Source organism: Gastrolobium bilobum, unplaced genomic scaffold (assembly GCF_033153095.1).
Source record: "Gastrolobium bilobum isolate Gb01-03AN ecotype WA unplaced genomic scaffold, APGP_CSIRO_Gbil_v1 utg45669, whole genome shotgun sequence".
NCBI classification, from domain to species: domain Eukaryota; kingdom Viridiplantae; phylum Streptophyta; class Magnoliopsida; order Fabales; family Fabaceae; genus Gastrolobium; species Gastrolobium bilobum.
Window position 1 is genome coordinate 115,948 of NW_026895705.1, and position 18,877 is coordinate 134,824.

The 18,877-nt window shown below is 36.5% G+C and overlaps 1 pseudogene; it reads right to left on the bottom strand.

Annotated features, from left to right (window-relative positions):
- Nucleotides 1–834: 834 nt before the first annotated feature.
- Nucleotides 835–12,675, bottom strand: LOC133292182 (uncharacterized; annotated as a pseudogene).
- Between the last annotated feature and the right edge of the window lie 6,202 nt (nucleotides 12,676–18,877).

Here is an 18,877-nt window from a genome sequence, read left to right on the forward strand (position 1 = left end):
TTCATAATGGAAATTGGTTCATCTATAAATTCATGTTTGAGGGAAAATGACATCTGACTACTTGTTTATATTATAATTTACATTTTATTTAATTAACAAGTTTAATTCAATTCAGTGTAGTTTCTGGTGACAAGAAATCTATGCAATCTATGAACTTTTGTTTGATTCAACTCAAGTACATATGGTTAGTCAGTGCTTGACACAAATCCTCGTGGGAACGATCTTTACTCATCATTTTATTACTTGTACGACTAGTGCACTTGCTAAACGTCCAACAGTCACCCCCCACACTTAAACTTTTGTCCGTCTCGGGCAAACCCCCACACTTAAACACAACATCACAATGAAACCAATGCTCATTAAAACTCCAAGGTGTGGAATTAATTGGTTTTTCACTTAGGCTGGTAATGCGGCTTAAGAAATAAAGGATATAAAGGCTCAAAAGGGCTCACCAAGGGATAATAATATAAAGGATGGCTATCTGGTTAAAGTGGGTAAAGAAAGAAAGAATGCCTCAATCATATTCATGCATGCAAGTGAAAAATGCAGTTTCAAAAAGAATCAGAGCAAGTTCTAGAGGACAACAATCAAGAGCAGAATCACACAAGAAAGAAAAACTGGCCTACAGATTAAGACCATGTCTACAGGCTCAAAAACCTCACAAGGGTATACCAAATCATGCAATCAGCAGCAAAGTATCAAGCAGCAAGTAATGCAATCCAAGAATCAAGAACCAAGCCTAAACAGAAATTTCTATCAAACCCTGTGATTTAAGTCTACTCCATGTAACACTCAATAATAACCAGAAAGAAAAGGAAAATCTACCTATGAAAATCAAAGACTGAAATAAAGAAAGGAAAAGAAAAATGCAAATAACAGAAAGAAAAGAAAAAGAGGGAAGAAGACTCCTTGAACTCCCTAGGAGGATAAGTAGCATCAATGAGCAGAGCCTCTGTCTCCACAGGTTGCTTTTGGGGTCCTTCATTAACAACTTTGAGGTGATGGCCAATCATTGTGCAAGTCTTCCCCATCTGCTTATCACACAACTTTGGGGGCTTTCTTTTCTGTGTGTATTTCTTCTTCTCTTGATCCTTTCTTCCAACCTTACGCAAACTTTTCTGCATACTAAAAACAGAGGAAGAACTTTTTGGTACCCATTTCATCTTGGGTCCATGAGAGTTAGGATCAAAATCATTACCAGAATGGGGAGTCTTGCATAACTTCACATTTAGTACACATTCAGAATTAACATTAATAGGCAAGTCATAATCCACAAGTAATGCACAATGACTAATCAATTCAGAATCAACCTTATCAGCCACATCATGAATCACTTTTATGCATGAAACTGAATGATCAACCTGAACCTTAGAATGCTTCATGGAATCAAATATACTAAAATGTAAAATGCTATCACCAAATTCCATGGATAGAGTACCAGAATGAACATCTATCTTGGTCCTAGTTGTTCTCATGAAAGGCCTACCAAGTATAATTGGTGATCTATTAGTAGCAGTCTCACTCTCCATTTCTAAAATGTAGAAGTCAGCAGAAAAAATCAGATTATTAACTCTGACCAATACATCCTCAATCAAACCAGATGGGTGAATACTACTCCTATTAGCTAATGTAACCACAATACTAGTAGCACGCAAAGGACCAAGACCAAGAGACTTATATACAGATTCAGGCATGACATTAATGGAAGCCCCTAAGTCTAGCATGCAATCATGAAAAACAGAATTGCCAATTACACAAGGAATAGTAAATGTCCCTGGATCTTGACATTTTTTCGGCATAGGCTGGATGAGTGCTGATACATTCTGACTCAGGTTAACTTGCTCATCTCCTTTCAGTCTCCTCTTGTTGGTGCACAGCTCCTTTAGAAACTTGGCATATCTCGGAATCTGCTGTATTGCATCCAGAAGAGGGATGTTCACCTCAACTTTTCGGAAGGTGTCAAGTATCTCTTTATCTTGAGCCTTTGCTGATTGCTTCTTGGACTGAGTGGCTCTCTGAGGGAAAGGCAGAGGGATATGGACATCAGATGTATCAGTGCTCTGCTTCTTGGATCTAGTGTCACCTCCCTTAGATGACTCAACAGCAGCTTGGTTTGGCTCCTCCATTTTCTTTCCAGACCGCAGAGTAATAGCACTCACATTTCTGCTTCCTTTTGGATTTAGAACTGTTTGGAATGGAAGGGAGCTGCTGGAAGGTTGGGCCTGGTTCATTGATGTCGCCAATTGCCCGATCTGTGTCTGCAAATTCTGGATTGTGGATTCTGTCCTCTGTTGAAAACTCCAGATTGTTGGTGGCCATCTGTTTCATTAAGTCATCCAAAGAAGGACCACTGCCACTGTTTTGCTGCTGCACTGGTGGTTGTTGTTGCAACTGTTGAGGAGCAGGTTGCTGGAAGTTTTGTCTCTGTTGTGGAATGAACTGCTGCTTCTGTTGGTATGGAAAATTTTGTTGACTCTGCTGATATAGAACATTTTGCTGATTCTGGTTCCATTTGAGGTTGGGATGATTCTTCCAGCCAGGATTGTAAGTGTTGGAGAATGGATTATTCTGATGCTGCTGGAACTGTGGTTTCCCAGGAAAGACTGCAGCTACTGACTGGTCTGCAGGAATGGAGCCCTCTTGTAGAGAAGGTCAAGCATCAGTGGGGTGAAAAGGGTTACTGCATATGCCACATGGATTGCCGAACTGTGGAGCAGAAGTCTGGACTGTCTGGGTAACTGCCAACTGTCTCACCATGGTTGCCAATTCATCAAGTTTGTTTTCAATTCGCTGATTGTCAGCACTTGATGCCACTGCTGAAGGCTGGGTCGGAGTTTCTTGCACCTGGTACACAACACTGTTATTGGCTCTCGTTCCAAACTGTTGAGCATTTGCAGCCATGTTTGAGATCAACGCCTTAGCTTCATTGGGTGTTTTGTTAACAAGAACTCCTCCACTGGCAGCATCAATCAGGTTCCTATCCATATGTAGCAATCCCTCGTAGAAGTAGACAATCAGCAATTGCTCCGGAATCTGGTGATGTGGACAGCTTGCACAAAGTCTTTTAAACCGCTCCCAGTACTCATGCAAGTTTTCCTCATTTGCTTGTTTTATGCCACTTATCTCCTTTCTGATTGAAGTGGCTCTTGGGGACGGAAAAAAGTTCTCCAAAAACAATCTGGCCATGTCATTCCAAGTCTCGATAGATGAAGGCTGAAGGTAGTACAGCCAATCCTTAGCTCCTCCATCGAGGGAAAAAGGAAAGGCTCTCAGTTTGACCTGCTCCTTATCAACTCCTTGCGGTTTCATTGTGTTGCAGACTACATGAAACTCTTTCAAATACTTATATGGATCTTCACCTGCAAGACCATGAAACTTGGGAAGCAAATGGATAAGACCAGACTTAAGTTTAAAACCAGTATCAAGATAACGAATGCAAAAAGACTGATACTTAACATCAGGTGCAGTCAATTACCTTAAGCTTCTATTATCCATGTTTTTTTTTTATTGTGACCAAAACTTCCTAAATTATAAATAAAAAATAAAAAAATAAAGAATTAGGAAAAAAAATAAAAAAAATAAAAAAACAAATTAAAATAAAATAAAATAAAAAAAAGGAAAGAAAGAGAAAAAAGAACCAAAATAAAAATAACAATAAAAATAAAATAAAATAAAATAAAATAAAATAAATAAAATGAAAAAAAATAAAAATAAAAGGAAACTATATCTAACAAAATCTAATCTATCGAATCAAAATCTAACAAAATATAATATAATCTAACAATATCTAAGAAAATCTTATAAAAATGAAAAGATTAGGAATGATTGAAAATAAAATCTAGTCTAATCTAATCAAAATACTAACAAAATCTAATCTACTGTTAATATTCACTAATTAGAATAAAAAATATATATATATAGAAACAGAAACAGAAAAAGAAAAATCAAAATGAAAATTGAAGATTTTTATTTTTATTTTTTTAGAAAAAGAAACGAAAATTAAAGAAGAAGAAGAAGATGATAAAAAATCAGAAAACGATTTAGATCGATGCAATTTCCCCGGCAACGACGCCAAATTTGACACGAGCTGTCGAACTCGCGCAAATTAAAAATTAATTCTTCAGGGTTCAGAAAATTTGTAGTAAAGTGGAAACCCTAAGTCGTCTCTCAAGGAAATTGTTTTTGTAAAAATCGCTTAGGATGGCAGAAAATTAAAAGGGGGTTTTGGAATTTTGGTTGAATAATTAAAAAGGCAGAATATTGAATTGGATTTGAAATTCGTAATTAAAAATAACCAACCTAAGGTTTGGGTTCCATGGACGTCTTTCCTCGGATAAGAAGATATCAGAATCGTGATTGATTTGTCAATCGAATCAGAATCCTTATTTCCAATTGACAACCCTCTCTAAGCGATCGCTTAACATTTGATCAAAGACGATGCTTCTACTTATACAATTGCAGAGTATCAGCCCGGTTGATTTAAGGTCATAGGGTCAATCAACCTAATCATCAAATCTGATGATTAATCCCTTTCCATAATCGCAATCGCGAACCTCATATTGAATATCCACGATCGCACGATATCAATCTGAGTTTGGAAGGGAAACGAAACTGATTTGAAATAAATGCAGACCCTCAAGACTAATCCATGGAATCCATTACCCTTAGGTTGATTAAAAAGTTCTTAGCCTCGCATGGCTAAGGTAAACATAATTAAAATAAAAAGAAGAAGAAGAAAGAGATGAAGAATGCGAAGAACGCTTCAGAGAAAATACTTTGATCCTCAATTTCGAAAATTACAGAATGAATCCAATGTTTCCTACTCTGCCGTCATATACCCCTACCCAAAGCGAGTTAGGGTTCAGTTCTGACAGGCCCATATGTCTAAAATACGGAATAAAATAAATAAAATTTCATAAGAATTGTAGCCCTCTGTGTTATCTGAAAAACCCAACAAGAACGGAGTCAATCCGACAACTGTGGACCAAGATATGGCCAAAATGCAGAAGTAACGTAAAGCTGAAAAATTCTGACGAAAATAAATTAAACCCAATCAAAAACTAAAAATGTAAATTAACTCAAAACATCATTATTTTATTCAAATAAATCCTAAAAATACTAATCAAGAGTAACAAATAAGTGTAATAAAATATGAGTTATCAGTGCCATAGGCTGGTTTTGCAGGGCAGGTTGGTGAAGGTATTAAACTTCCCTTCTCAAAAGTTCAATCATCTGCCTAGTGGGCTCATCCAAAGCAACAAGAGGAACAGCTATTGTAGCATGCTACATTACAAAGGCCTGGACCGAAGGAACAAAGTTTTCGTCCAAAGTCTCCACGTAACCTTGAGGGGTTTGGCCTGTGGCAATTCCCGACATGAAGGGTTCATCAGGTCTGAACCTTTTTCAAAATGAATTTAATTTTGAAGTAAGTAATTTTACTCTTTAGGTAGAACAAGATGGGAGTCGAAATTTACCGTTACTACTGACGATGCTAGTGAATTGTCTGTGTTGTATATTTAGATTTTTTTCCCTCCAGGTATGTAGTATGTCAATGTAATAAAGAACTAAAGAAATAAAGGTATGCAACTAAGCTTAACAGGAGAGTCAACATGAATCAAGGGAAAAGTGTAGGGTACAATGACTCTCTGGCTGTATTTCGGTAGAGTAAAAACAAAGAGAATGGGAATTCAAAATGTACTTCTTCAATGGACCTTAAGGGATAGCTTGTGGGTCCCACTTGGTATGAACCAAGCATTTTCACCTGGTGCATAAGGTGTGTATGCAGGGGATTGAGATCATGTGTGATAAGATAAAATTTGTCATATTTTAGGGATGCTAATGGACGTTAGTGGTTACCCGGTCATAACAACATTATTTAGTGAACCTATCCAGTTAGGTTGTGAGTTGGATGCTTAGTTCGAGGAAACAGTGACTAATATACCACATATTGGTTGCGATTTTAGCAAGTGTACTAGTCGTACAAGTAATAAAATGATGAGTAAAGATCGTTCCCACGAGATTTGTGTTCAAACAGCGACTAACCAAATATAATTAAGTAGAATCAAACAAGAATTTATTGATTGCATTGATTATTGTCACCAGAAATTGAATTGAATTAAGACTTGATAAAATACATAAAATGTGAATTGTAATTTTAAAAACAAGTAGTCAGAAATCAATGTCCCTCAACCATAAACTTATGTAAGAATCAATCCTATTATGAATTATCTCTCATGTGATGTCAATCAACCTTTTTCTTATCACCAAGATGTAATCCCTTACTATCTTGGTTGATACATTAATCAAGAACCCCAATCCCTTGGTGACTAGAACATTGATGATGAAATTGCTAGTTACAGAAATAATGTAAACATTCTTGTTCTACACTACTCCATTAATGGAAAGAATTGATAAAGACAAATTCATATCATCACATAAAAGATAATCATAATATTCAATCAACTATTCATAAATTCATCATTGAGTTCCATTGAAATCAGACTACAAAGGACTCTGCTCAGACATCGAAAGAAAAATGACAAGAGAAGAAGAAAGATCAAACTCCATTGTCATGTTGTTGAATCTTCAATCTTCAATCACAATTACATAAGATATACTAAACTAATACAAGACTAAGACCTAAGGAATTTGGAAATTTTAGAGAATGAAAAGTCAGATCAGATCTATAAAAGATCTGATCTGATCTCCCCTTCCTAAGTATCAGAGATCCACCAAAGTGTGAAGGCCCCTTGCCCTATTTATAGTTTACAATTTCAAAACTGAAATAACATCCAAAAACTGACATGGGCGCTAAAACGCTCATTGTTGGACGTTTTAGCGCTCAACTTAACGGATGCCTAACCACTTTTAACTGTCCTCAGCGCTAAAACTCTTGACTTGACCGTTTTAGCACTCGAAACCCGCATCTTTTTGAACAGCAGAGCGCTAAAATGCTTGACGTTGGTCGTTTTAGCGCTCAGCACCGCTAAAATGCTTGACTTTTGCCGTTTTAGCGCTCAACACCAGCACTTTTGGGCTTCCTTTTGCAGCAGAGCGCTAAAACTCTTGACTTTGGTCGTTTTAGCACCCAATTCTTAGAATTCTCCAATTTCTTCAGAATCTTCTCCCTTCTCTCTTTTTCTTCTTGAGCTTCATTTTCCTACAAGAACAACGTAAATTTTTAACATAACTTCCAGAACTTGTATTTAGGAATTTCTAGGACATTGACCCTCTTTTCCATTTATTTAATCACACAAATTAAGCTAATTCATTATTTAAAACCTTATAAATCAAGGGTTTATATCACAATTCCCAGATTTAAACTTTGATGTCCTCAGTAATGAATTAAAAACAGAGAAGGACTTAAGAATCTTTAAAGATGAAACTCATGAGGATGGACTTCAGTTAACAAAAGATCAACATTTCATGATACAAGCTTATAACCATGCAATCTCTTATTTCTTATGATTTGCCCAACATCATTTGTGACTTTTCAACAGACCAGTAGAGATGATATATAGAGACTTCTAAACAAAACACCCCCTTACTAGGAACTTCTCAAAAATTATGAGAACTTAACTCTCTTGCACTCTAGTGTTTAAGGATGCACTTATCCTTCAATCTTCATTGTTCTCAAACTACCATAGGCTTGCCCATCTTCTCACTTTCTACAGTAACAACGATCTATAGAGCAGATAAAAAAGGTCTTTGTTTAGTTGGCAATATGGCTTGGTATGTGGCTTGACAAGAGGTAAGGATTTATGTTAAAGAAGAAGAGTTCAGATTAAATGAATCAGATTCAGATAAGAGGAGGATCACAGTATTTATCATATTCTTCTTAATTCCCCCAACTTTCTTCCTTTTCATTCCTTGTACCTTCTTTGAACATTTCTTCCTCATTTTTCTTTAATCCTTTTTTTTTTCTTTTTTCTTCCTTCTTTTTCTTTCAGACACTTTGTGTCTTTAATACTTCCCTCTGTCTCTTCCAGACACTTTGTGTCTTTAATACCCTTTTCTTTCTTTTTCTTTCTTCCTTCCTATATTTCCAACACTTTGTGTATTCATTTATTGCAAGAACACCTTTCTCCCCACAGAACACTTCATCCATTATCACTTATCTGAACCTTTTAATCTGAAGGATTGGAATGATTGTGGGTTCTTGGTTTTATAGACAAACAGGCTTAAGCTCAAGGGTTTCATGCAACAGAAATATTAAGGTTGGCCATGTAAATTTTCTGGTTCAAAAAGGAAGTACCTCAATCATTTCTACCCTATACATCATAAACCATTTCAAACAAGAAACAGTGCAAGTTCTAGAGTTGTCCATGCAGTGAAGTGCTCTCTGAACAAAATTTTCTGTATAGGCTCAATTTCTCACAGTTCAGAGTGCATTCTTGACTTTCTCTATATATATCAAACTAATCTCTCTACTCTTACACATTGAATGAGTCATGCAATCATTTCATTATACTCAACATGCAAGGTATAAGATTATATCCTTAATTTGATCAATCATCTAAAACTTTGATCAGTCAAATCCTCCTCATGGAATTCCATATCAAAACTGAAATCCAAATTCTGTATCAAAACTAAAATCTAAATCACACAAGAAAACTTAGAAAAGAAAAGGATTGAGATGTTTCCCTGTTTTGGCTCATCAATTTGTGTGACATCTCCATGAAGTTGCATGCCATTCAATCATACCCAATTCCCCGATTTAAACGTTGTTGCCCCCACCAACTAATTTAAATCTAAAATAGCAATTGATCACTGAAACACATTCATATATAACCCAATAGCATCAGTACTATCGCAATGTGCATCATGCAAAAACAGTGAATATCCCAATGTACTTAACTGAATTACAAAAGTAAACTAATACCAAAATAAAACTAAAAGAAAACTACCCAGAATGATACAACATTCCATGGACATGTTATTAACAATAAAAACCTAACATATGCAGAAGAGAGGTAAAAGAATTTGAGAGTGTGTGAAATGAGAATGAGGGAGTAGAATATGAGAGTGTGTGAAACATATGAGTTAACCGTGTAAATCATATAAATAGACCAGCGCTAAAATGTTGAAATCAAGCGTTTTAGCGCTGGTTTCTAGAGACATGTGCACATTGATGTGCGTAGAATTACGCTAAAACGGTCACGTCTGAACGTTTTAGCGCTCTGGACCAGAATTGCTGAAAATAATAAAAATTCAATCTCAATTATTAATGGTGTCTGTCAATGTTGAAAGAACAAATCCCTGGCAACGGCGCCAAAAACTTGTTGCGACTTTAGCAAGTGTACTAGTCGTACAAGTAATAAAATGATGAGTAAAGATCGTTTCCACGAGGATTTGTGTTCAAACACCGACTAACCATATATAATTAAGTTGAATCAAACAAGAATTTATTGATTGCATTGATTATTGTTGTTGGACGTTTAGCAAGTGCACTAGTCGTACAAGTAATAAAATGATGAGTAAAGATCGTTCCCACGAGGAATTGTGTTCAAGCACCAATAAACCATAGAAAACTAATTTGAATCAGATAAGAATTTGTAAAAGTCATGAATAATTTGTCACCAGAAAATTGATTGTAAGTAATTTGACACAAAATAAATATGGATTAAGAATTAATAAAACAACAAGTAGTCAGAAAACAACTTTCCTCCATAATAACCCATGTAAAAATTGATCATATGATGAATTCTTTTCCATGTGATGTTAATCAACCTATTACTTATCATCAAGATGTAATCCCTTACTACCCTGATAGATACATTAATCAGAAACCCCAATCCCTTGGTGATCTCTTTCTTAATACATGCATGAAATACTAAAGTCTTAAGATTACATCAGAACTCTAGCATCAATCCCTTGAGTACTAGAATTCTGATGTTGAGATTATCAGATACAGAAGTCATATAAACATCCCTGTTCTACACTATTTCCTTGATAGAAATAATTAAATCAGAAAATCTCAAATCAACACATGAAAAATACTTCATCATATTAATCAGATCAACATAATATTATCATGGAGTTCTATTGCATTCAGACTACAAAGACTCTACTCAGACATGACTAAGGAATAGACAAGAAAAGAAGAATCAAACTTCATTTCCATGTTGAAAGTCTTCAATCTCCAAACTATTACAAAGAAATCCTAATACAAAAACTAAAACACTAAGAGAATTTAGAGAGAAGTCAGACTAAAGTTTAAGAGAGAGAGAGAAAATTCCAGATCCTTTACTAAGTGTGAAGGCTTTTCCTTTTATAATGTTACAATTAAAAACAGAAAACTGATATGGGCGCTAAAACGTCCATAAGTGACAGTTTTAGCGTCCATGCTTTACGTATGCTCAACTGCTTTTAACTGACAAAAACGCTAAAACATTAAGGAATGACCGTTTTAGCGTCCAAACTTGGTGAATGCTCAACTGACTTTAACTGACTCCAACGCTAAAACTCTTGATTTGGACATTTTAGCGGTGGAGACCAGAGTCCTTTTTCCACTTCAGGGCGCTAAAACGCTTATTGCTGGCCGTTTTAGTGCCCAAGACCAGCAATTTTCCATCTTCTAAGTGCAGCAGCGCGCTAAAACGCTCTGTGTGGGCGTTTTAGCGCTCATAACCAGCAAGTTTTGGCCTCTTCCTGTAGCAGGGCGCTAAAACGCTCAGTGTGGACGTTTTAGCGCTCAACACTTAGGCAATTTTTTCTCCTCTTGAGCTGCAGAATCTTCTTCCTTCTCCAGTTGCCTTTCAAGCTTGCTTTTCCTACAAGAATCATACAAATTTCCAATAAAGCTCTTGAACTTGTAATTTAGGACATCTTAGGACATTAACCTTGTTTTTCATCATTTAATCACACAATTTGATCCTAATTCCTGCTAAAAACCATGATGAACTAAGGGTTCATCAATTGTCACCAGAAATTGGATTGAATTAAGACTTGATAAAATAATTAAAATGTGAATTGTAATTTTAAAAACAAGTAGTCAGAAATCAATGTCCCTCAACCATAAACTTATGTAAGAATCAATCCTATTGTGAATTATCTCCCATGTGATGTCAATCAACCTTTTTCTTATCACCAAGATGTAATCCCTTACTATCCTGGTTGATACATTAATCAAGAACCCCAATCCCTTGGTGATTCTCTTCTTAATACATACATTAAGCACTAAGATTTTAAAGATTACATCAGAGTCCTAGTCCCAATCCCTTGGTGACTAGAACACTGATGATGAAATTGCTAGTTACAGAAATAATGTAAACATTCCTGTTCTATACTACTCCCTTAATGGAAAGAATTGATAAAGACAATTTCATATCATCACACAAAAGATAATCATAATATTCAATCAACTATACATAAATTCATCATTGAGTTCCATTGAAATCAGACAACAAAGGACTCTGCTCAGACATCGAAAGAAAAATAACAAGAGAAGAAGAAAGATCAAACTCCATTGTCATGTTGTTGAATCTTCAATCTTCAATCACAATTACATAAGATATACTAAACTAATACAAGACTAAGACCTAAGGAATTTGGAAATTTTAGAGAATGAAAAGTCAGATCAGATCTATAAAAGATCTTATCTGATCTCCCCTTCCTAAGTATCAGAGATCCACCAAAGTGTGAAGGCCCTTTGCCCTATTTATAGTTTACAATTTCAAAACTGAAATAACATCCAAAAACTGACATGGGCGCTAAAACGCTCATTGTTGGACGTTTTAGCGCTCAACTTGACGGATGCCTAACCACTTTTAACTGTCCTCAGCGCTAAAACTCTAGACTTGACCGTTTTAGCACTCGAAGCCCGCATCTTTTTGAACAGCAGAGCACTAAAACGCTTGACGGTTGCCATTTTAGCACTCAGCACCGCTAAAATGCTTGACTTTGGCCGTTTTAGTGCTCAGCACCAGCACTTTTGGGCTTCCTTTTGCAGCAGAGCGCTAAAACTCTTGACTTTGGCCGTTTTAGCGCCCAACAGTTAGAATTCTCCAATTTCTTCAGAATCTTCTTCCTTCTCTCTTTTTCTTCTTGAGCTTCATTTTCCTACAAGAACAATGCAAATTTTGAGCATAACTTCCAGAACTTGTATTTAGGAATTTCTAGGACATTGACCCTCTTTTCCATCTATTTAATCACACAAATTAAGCTAATTCATGCTATAAAACCTTATAAACCAAGGGTTTATCAGGGATGCTAGAATGTAAGCCCTCTAATGGACGTTAGTGGTTACCCGGTCATAACAACATTATTTAGAGAACCTATCCGGTTAGGTTGTGAGTTGGATGCTCAGTTCGAGGGAATAGTGACCAATATACCACATATTGGTCACTTTTGCATCAATATGCCACGTGAACAGTAATATTTGCCAAAGTGCCACGTGTCCGAGTTCGTTATAGCAGGCAGCAAACTCGGTTTGCTGACGTGGCACGTTTTTGGTGGCCACCTAGTTCGCTACTAGGTGTAGCGAACTAGATTGTCAAAATATTAGTCTGTTCTGAACAAAAGAAAGACACGTGGCAATCTTGCCCAAGTTCGCTATGGGGTGGAGCGAACTCTATGTGGAAAGAGAAAAAATTAAATTACATGTATTGTACCTTTATTGCAGCGCAGAACCACAGGCTCCTGGCTCCTCCTTTCCATCTCTTTCTCTGCTACCATAAATAACTACTACCCTTTTCACTACCTTTTCTTTCAAACCACCATCCCCAAAAAAACATGTTTCCCAAGACTACTGACACATATATCAACTCAAATATTTTCACATTGTCAACACGCAACAGTCTTGATTATTAAAATTAAGTTGAAAAATTATAAAAAAAACTATAAATGCAATGTGTAGCGAACAGTCTTAATCATTCTCAACACTCAACCGAAATGATTAAAATTAAGTTGAAAAACTATAAAAAAAAATCAAATTTTAAAAAAAATAAAATGTGAAATAAATAGAGTGATTTATATACATATAAAATTAAGAAATAATATATATTTTAAGGGTTTTATTAATCTCATGTTAAATGAGATAAGTTATCTCATGTCATAGAGATAAACTTGTGGGCTCCACCACCTGAAAAAAAAAGGTGGCACAGTTATCGAAAGATGTGTAGGAGAGAAACTTATCACATGTAGCATAAGAGTAATTTTTCTCATATTTTAATACTTTATGTGTAGCGAACAGTCTTAATCTGCAAATATATCATCTTTTAATACTTTATAGAATTATAAGAATAATTTATTTCACAATAATATTTAAAATATTTTTAATTTTAAAATTTTATTGCCTTTATTTTACATTTTACATTTGAAAATATATCATGATTATTAAACAGTAAATCACTGTATTTATTTTACATTTTGTTAAATTTGAATTTTTTTTTAGTTTTTCAACTTATTTTACATTTTCTCTTAAAGTGTCAAATATATTTATTTTAACAAAGACATATACTTTTATTTTTTTAGTTTTCAATTCAATTTTTATTTATTATTGATTTCGGATTAATTATTTAATTATTAAATTAACAAAATATTTCATTTTTTATATTGTTTTCCTAAATTGTTTAACATCTAACGTTCATGGGAAAACTAAATGACAATATTTTGTTAAACATTTTTATCTTTATTGACATTTAATATTTCAATCTTGAAAGAAGGTTTTGCGGTATTGGGAATTGGGAAAGACTATTGCGTGTTGAGAATGACAAAATATTTGAATTGATATATGTGTTAGTAGTCTTGGAAAATATGTTTTTTTGGGGATGGTGGTTTTAAAGAAAAGGTACTGAAAAGGGCAGTAGTTATTTATGGTAGCAGAGAAAGAGATGGAAATGAGGAGCCTGGAGCCTGTGCTTCTGCGTTGCAATAAAGGTACAATACAGGTAATTTATTTATTTTTAAATAAAAAAAATGAAAATGAGGATGGAGAGATATAATCATGGTTCTGCTGTGCAATAAATGTTTTTTCTCTTTCCACACAGAGTTCCCTCCACCCCATAGCGAACTTGGGTAAGATCGCCACGTGTTTTGCTTTTGTTCAGAACAAACTGATATTTTGACCATCTAGTTCGCTACACCTAATAGCGAACTAAGTAGCCACCAAAAACGTGCCACGTCAGCAAACCGAGTTCGCTGTCTGCTGTAGCGAACTCGGACACGTGATACTTTGAAAAATATTACTGTTCACATGACATACTGATAAAAAGTGACCAATATGTGATATATTGGTCGTTGTTCCCAGTTCGAGACTTGGGTGTTGACTGGTCGTTGTTTCTTTTAATTTTGTGACGTGCATATTTGTGACGTGCATATTAGTATATCAGTAATTGTGTAATTGTGGAGCTCCAGCGTGGGCTAGGGACTATGTGGTGAATGTATGAATGTGTAATTGTGTGTATCAATAGTTGTGGGTTGTATATTAGTATATCAGTAAGGGCATTTTAGTAATAGCTCAGATATTGTAATAGGAGGTGGCAGTTAGTTAGTTTTCCATGTGCCAATTGGTAAGGAATGTGCTTGCTGTTAGTTGAGGTGCCATTCTATAAAACAGACATCTGTAATCGAAGAAGGACATTGAGAATAATAAAGTGTGTGTGAATTCTTTAATTCTTGTTCCTTGTGTCTCTGTTTCTCTGTTAGGGTTCTTAACCCTTAACATTGGTGCTTTCATTCTTTTGGACTCGCGTCGTTCGAAGATGAGAATCCAAGATCTAGCCGAGGAATTGGGTTCTTTTCAAGCTCGTGTGGATCGTAGCTTGGAGGATATGCAACAGCGTTTCGTTGACCATCAATCACAGTTTCTGAATATCACCACCCAGCTTCAACAAATCCATGCGGCGATTGTGGGTGTGTAGAATCGAATGGGTTATAATGCTCCACCGCGAAGTAATCCCACTGCTGTCAATTTCGAATTGTCAGGGCATCATCAATTCAGGTTTGACCCTAATGATTCACGCAATGTGATGAAATCGGTTAAAATGGAGTTGCTCTCTTTTGATGGAAAAGATCCAATCAATTGGATTTTTCGAACGGAGCTTTACTTTGGGCTGCAGCAGATACCCGATGTTCTCAAGGTGCGTTTGGCGGGCATGAAGATGGAGGGAATGGCTGGGCCATGGTTTCAATGGTTGTTTAGTGGAGGAATGATCCAGTCTTGGGAGGATTTAAAGCATGCCGTGAAGCAACGATTTGGTGGCACAGCGTACACTGATCTTCGAGGGGTTTTATCCAAATTAACCCAAGAGGGTGCTATTACTGAATATATTCGAAGCTTTGAGGCATTGATTAATCAGGTGACTGAATTTTTGGATGAAGTCTTGATGAGTTTTTTTTTTCGGGGTTGCAACCAAATTTGAGGAGAGCAATCCAATTGCATACACCAACTTCTTTGCACCAAACAATGCAGTTGGCTTTGACGTATGAGGCTCATTACACTTAACTACGTGTGTCCTTGTCCTCTGCTAACAGTAAATTTTTTCCTAAGTCACTGAACATTGTAGAACCATCGAATCCAGTAAATAACTTCGTGCCAACCCACAAGTCCAGTTTTCCAGCTTTACCATCTACTGTGCCAATCACCAAATCCAGTTTTCCGTCTACTGTAACCAGCAAGAAGGTGAATCATGATTACTTGCAAAAAAGAAGAGATTTGGGATTGTGCTACACTTGTGATGAAAAATGGACTTCCAAGCATGTATGTAAAGGGAGAATGTTGTTGATGTTGGGTGATTCCGAAGAGGAAGTGGTGGAAGGGGAAGAACAGATAGTTTGGCAACCTGAGCAACTTCACCAGGATCCCATGGATGCAGCACTCCATTCCTTGGAAAATTGAGCAAAATCCCAGAGCGTTGCGATTTCAAATTCGATTGAGTGGCAGGTTAGTTCCTATTCTCATAGACTCTGGAAGCTCTCATAATTTTGTTCAGAAAGAGTTAGCTGCTAGTTTGGGACTGCCTATGATAAGAATTCCTAGAATGCGAATATTTTTGGGAAATGGGGAATTTTTAACTTGTGAGAGGAAATGTCCAGCTGTTGTGTTGAATATTCAAGGCCATGAGTTTATTGTTGATTTATGGGTAGTTGATCTGATCGGTTTGGGAATTATTTTGGGCATTATGTGGTTGAGCTCTTTAGGACGGGTTATCCATGATTATGGAGATTTGTCCATGGAGTTTAATTGAAACCATTAGAGAGTATTATTAAAAGGGGATGGTGGCATAAAGCAAGGACTGACTGCTGAATGTTTGTCCTTATCTACTACTGATACCGAAGCCAGTACAGAGAACAGTATATCAGAATTGCTAGCAATCAGAGAGAAAATTCCTTCAGTTGTGTGGGAAATTTTGTTATATTACCAAGATGTTTTTCAGATACCTCAAGGCCTACCTCCTTCCAGGAAATATGATCATGCTATCCATTTAGCAGCAGGGGCAAAACTAGTGAATGTGAAACCCTATAGATATCCTCATCACCAAAAGTCTGAAATTGAGAAGCAAGTGGCAGATTATCTAGCACCTGGTTTCATTAAGGTCAGTAGAAGTCCTTTTTCCTCACTGGTACTGCTTGTTAAGAAGCAAGATCACTCTTGGAGGATGTGCATTGACTACCAGACTTTAAATAGAATAACAATAAAGGATCGTTTTTCGATTCCCACTATTGACGAACTCCTTGATGAATTGAAGGGGGCTACTGTGTTTTCCAAATTAGATTTAAGAAGTGGGTACCATCAAATAAGGTTGCTACCTCAAGACACTCCCAAGACTGCTTTCCGGACCCTCAAAGGCCATTATGAATTTTTTGTGATGCCATTTGGCTTAACCAATGCTCCTTCCACTTTCCAATCGGCAATGAATCAAATGTTTCGACCTTATTTGAGGAGATTCACCATAGTTTTCTTTGATGACATCTTAGTATATAGTGTCTCTCTTTTGGAACACTTGACCCATTTAAAACTGGCTCTGGAATGCTTAAAACAGAATCAGCTCAAGGTTAAGATTACTAAATGTGGCTTTGCTTTGTTTGAGATTGAGTATTTGGGTCATCTTGTTTCGGGTGATGGTGTCAAGGCAGATCCAAGGAAGATTTCGGCCATGATGGAATGAATGAGCAAGAGAAAAAGGGGAGCTCCAGCGTGGGCTAGGGACTATATGGTGAATGTATGAATGTGCAATTGTGTGTATCAATAGCTGTGAGTTGTATATTAGTATATCAGTAAGGGCATTTTAGTAATAGCTGAGATATTGTAATAGGAGGTGGCAATTAGTTAGTTTTCCATGTGCCAATTGGTAAGGAATGTGCATGTTGTTAGTTGAGGTGCCATTCTATAAAACAGACATCTGTAATCGAAGAAGGACATTGAGAATAATAAAGTGCTTATGAATTCTTTAATTCTTGTTCCTTGTGTCTTTGTTTCTCTGATAGGGTTCTTAACCCTTAACAATATTTCATGATAGATTCTGCCATACTTTCGGTGAAAATATTTTTTTTAAATAAAATGGTTGACCAATCTTTTTAATAAGATTCTCCAGACGAATAAGATGCCTGATGTATGGAGGAAAAGTATGATTGTGCCTATCTACAAAAACAAGGGAGATATACAGAATTGTTCAAACTATAGAGGCATTAAGCTAATGAGCCATACTATGAAGTTGTGGGAGAGGGTTATTGAACATCGCTTGAGGAGAGATACCAAGGTTTCTGTAAATCAATTTGGATTTATGCCAGGAAGATGTACCATGGAAGCAATTTTCTTGATGCGACAACTAATGGAAAGATACCGAGAAAAGAAAAAGGACTTGCATATGGTGTTCATAGACCTTGAGAAAGCATACGATAGGGTTCCAAGGAAAGTTTTATGGTGGGTCCTGGAGAAGAAAAAGGTTCCATTAAAGTATGTAAAGGCAATCAAGGATATGTATGATGGGGCTACTACATGTGTAAAAGCTTGTAATGGATCATCAAGTTATTTTCCTATCACGGTAGGTGTACACCAAGGGTCGGCTCTAAGTCCTTACCTCTTTGCCTTAGTTATGGATGAACTAACAAAAGATATTCAAGAGAAAGTGCCATGGTGTATGCTTTTTGCAGACGATATTGTGCTTGTTGATGAGAGCAAGGAGGGTGTTAATAGAAAACTTGAATTGTGGAGAAGCACATTGGAATCCAGAGGATTCACATTAAGTCGAAGCAAGACTGAGTATCTGAAGTGTGAGTTTTCTCTGGTACGAGATGAGGACCAAGAACCTTTGCATCTAAATGGTCAAGAGGTAGCCAAAAAAGATGCTTTTAAATACTTGGGCTCCATTTTACAAAACGGTGGAGAGATTGATGAGGATGTAAATCACAGAATCAGAGCAGGGTGGATGAAATGGCGCAGTGCATCTGCATTTTTGTGTGACCGCAAAATCCCCCTGAAGTTAAAAGGAAAATTCTATAAAACGGCAGTAAGACCGGCAATGCTATATGGAGCAGAATGCTGGCCAGCACATAGGCAACATGAGCATAAGATGGGAGTAGCAGAGATGAGGATGTTAAGGTGGATGTGTGGTTACACAAGGATGGATAAGATAAGAAATGAAGATATTCGACGAAAGGTCGGAGTAGTACCGGTAGCCGAGAAGATGAGAGAACATAGATTGAGGTGGTTTGGGCACGTGATGAGAAGACCCATGGATGCTCCTGTAAGAACAGAAGTTTGTTACCAAGAGCTCAACACAAAAAGAGGCAGAGGTAGGCCGAAGCTTACTTGGGGGGAAGTAGTAAAACAAGATTTAATAGAGTGGGATATAGATTGGCGGACAGTATGTCTTAGAACGGAATGGAGAAAAGCTATAAGTATGGTGGAGGGTTAGACCCGCCGTTATTCCTATGT